The following is a 3,684-nucleotide window of genomic DNA, read 5'->3' as shown; positions in this document are numbered from 1 at the left end:
CCTAAACCTGTTTATCTATGTTGGTTGAATTTTAATGCACAAATAAATATATTATTGGCGATCACTTGAATTATAATCACATTAACCCTAAACGAGATTATTAATTGTCTTATTAAGCGTGATTACAAATACCAATTCCCTTTAAACATGCATAAAAGGCGTGATCAAGCAATAAAAATAAATATCAAGCAACAATAAATATTAAATATCATGAATAATAATTATAATAACAACCATTATAATAATCATAATAATAATCATGTTAATCATAATAATAATAATTATAGCAATAATAAAATTATAATCATAATCAAAACAATTATAAAAATAATCATAAATCATGTTAAAGCATAATAAAAATAGCAAGATCGTAGGCATGATACTAACAAGATTAATAACAAATCCTAGCATGTCACTAAGCAATAAAAATCAAATCTTTAACCCTAACATGATACTAACAATCATAAATATTAGGAAGAGAACAAAAGGCATCGTAACAATCATATTTAATATTAAATTTACCCTAGACATGATACTAGGAATATCATAACAATTTAAACCTGATTTCTACATCATAACATCAATAAAAAAACCATTAAAGTACTTACTTTGATGCCTCGTACCTCTTTCTAATAACAAAATACACACGTTAGTAACTTCAAGGAAAATAATAAATAAACAATTAAATTAAATAATTGAAATAGAGATTTGGGACCAAACCCTCAGAAATTAAACCTTTCACGTCTAGGGCGAAGGCAACTTCGAACAATGCTAGATATGTCTAGTGCTAATGTATGAGGAATTGTGTTTGTAAAAGGGTAGTTTAGAAAAAGAGAGAGAAAATCAAGATTTTCTTGATGAGAGTTGATGATATTTGATGAGAATTGTTGATTGAAAAAGGGAAGATATGACCTCTATTTATAGAGAAAAAAGAGAGTCGGAAAATAAAGAAAAGAATCCGAATTCGAATCGAAATAGAACTCGATGGACAGCAGTTTTTGCGGATTTTGTTTTTATCATATCTTTTGATCCAAAAGTCCAAATAAGGCATATAATATGTCGTTGGAAAGCTCTTGAAGTCTAATTTCTAACCCAATTAGAATCAGAATAAAATATTTTGTAGATAAAAAGATATTACCAAAATAGTGAGACGGTGTCAGTTTTGGATAGAGTTTCATGTCTTGTTCATATCTTTTTCGTTATAGCTCGGAATTAATATTAAAATATATCATTGGAAAGATAATTTCAAGATCTATCCAACCATATAAAATTTGGATAAAGATTATGAGGCATAAAAATAAAATCTGACTGTCTTTGAACATCTTTAAATTCGAATAGAATTAGGATTAAAAAAAGGAAAGTTTTTATTTAACTCAAATTCTTTGATCTTATCTTTTCAAAAAGGATAATTAAGATCTTTTAGAAACTTATAGAAGCTTCCAATTAATACTAATTAGTTTAATAATAGGATTAAAACTTTCGACCCTCCACATGATCATTGGGTCGTAGGTAAAATCCGGTTTGGGCCTTGTTTAGTATTTTGGCCATAACTTCCTCATTATTCATCGGAATTGGGCTTATAATATATCGTTGGAAAGGTCTTTTTAAGCCCCATCTAACTACACCATTATTGAACCCTTATCATGTACCAAACTAAGCAAGAATGAACGTTTTTCAAAAATAGGGTAAGAAAAGAAATATTTTCAAAAACAGAAAGAAGAGATATTTTAATAAAAACATCCTCATCACTAGACTTTCCACACTTTCGCTTTGTTCGATAATCAAATGACGTGAAAGGTATTCATCACTGGTTTTGGTTTTGGGGAGACACATTTGGGTGTCTATAGAAGCCCCCACTTTGACTGAGTTTGGAGAAACGCAAGTTTCGAAAACGAAAGTCAAAGTATCGATAGGGACAGAGAATGATTCAGAACGTTCTGCGATCCTAAATCACTCTTGTAACGCCGATACCTGCAAAACTAGCATTAGTTAAAACAGATAAGAGAGTTAAGAAACGCGTATCTTGCACCATCGAGCACATGTCTCTAGAGGTAACCGATTTGATGTGATGATCTTCCGTAAGCTAGAGAATAGCGCCTGAAGACTGCTACGCCTGTAACTGCCTCCAATTTCCGCTGTGATAGTCTTCGAAAAGATCACGGCTAGTTGATCCTTAATGCTGCTATGCAAGTACGTCGGCGCTTTGCTGCTTGTGAACCAGTATGTCGGTGCTTTTGCTGTGATGACAATCCTCTTTTCTTTGGGAATAGTTGCCAATAAAACTCTTGTATGATGTATGACAATCCGATTTAGGGAAAGTTGTCAATGCTTCGTAACAATCCATCCTTGAAAATGTTGCTACGATGGAGCGACAATCCGTATCTTGGAAAATTTACCAAAATCCAATTTTTGGGAAAAGTTGCCAATGTTTCGTAACAATCTGTCATAAGAATTTTGCTACGATCGACAATCCACATCTTGGAATATAACTCTTGAAAGAAATACACCTTGGAAATTTGCCAACGCTATGCGACAATCCTTTTAGGAAAATATTGCCACAATTGACAATCCGCGTCTTGGAACATTTGCCAAAAAAAAAAGAGTCGACCGACAATCCAGTTCGGGAAAATTTTCCACTTACTGAAATGAATGACAATCCACGTTGAGGAACCTTTGCCGAAATTTATGATGAATAGAGACCTACAACAATCCTTTGGGAAATTTTGCCATAGGGAACTGGGTGTATGACAATCCAATCTCGGAAAACTTGCCAAAGATCCATGAATGTATGACAATCCGAATTTGGAAAAACTTGCCAAACAGAGAAGGAGCACGACAATCCACGCTTGGATACTTTGCCAGAGATGACAATCCAATCTTGGAACAATTGTCGTTGAAGAAGATGCACGACAATCCATTTTTGGAAATATTGTCAGTTGGGGATGACAATCCAATTTTGTAAAAATTGTCGTTCAAGAAGGATGCGCGACAATCCATATTTAGAATTATTGTCGTTTAAGTGCTTGTTTTTAAACTGATACGTTGGTGCTTGTAATGAGCCAGTGTTTTAGGCGCTTAAGCAAAGTGAGACGATTTTTTGTCTGGTCAATCACTTACTACGATTGTAAACGATCCAACTACTAATCATGTCAATTTGCTTATAGGGGCTAACTGGCATACCAAGGAACCCGAAATTGCTGTATGAGGTTGAAATAACCATTCCGAGAGGCTTCGAGCTCTGTCACTAATGAAATATCTTTGGCGCCAAGAATTGGCTCTGTCGCCAGACGCTGGGATCTAGAGTCAGGCGTTGAACTCTGTTGCCAGACGCCAAATGTTGTTGCCAGACGACAGCCTTGTCGTGTGGTGCTGAAGTCGGGTCTTCCCTATTCTGCTCTTGCTGTCGCTGTTGCTCGGTTTCGCTTCGAACTTTGAACTTGGTCGTTTCCTTTCAACCAAATCCGCTCAAATCTTTTTTAAATTAAAGCTCTTCATCTCTAATTTACTGATATATGTAATTTTGCTCAAACTCCTCTCATCTTGGAAGAATCTCATGTATCATATTCGCGGTTTTTTTCGAAAAAATCCAGGAATGTTCTTGCTTGCAAGGATGCACCTGCATTTAATCTTTGACTATAGGACTTTGCTTATCTTTATTTAGGGTTGACCTGAGACTTAGTGTTG

This window comes from Chenopodium album, chromosome 7, assembly GCF_948465745.1.
Source record: "Chenopodium album chromosome 7, dcCheAlbu1.1, whole genome shotgun sequence".
Classification (NCBI taxonomy): Eukaryota; Viridiplantae; Streptophyta; class Magnoliopsida; order Caryophyllales; family Amaranthaceae; genus Chenopodium; species Chenopodium album.
This window is presented reverse-complemented; position numbering follows the sequence as displayed.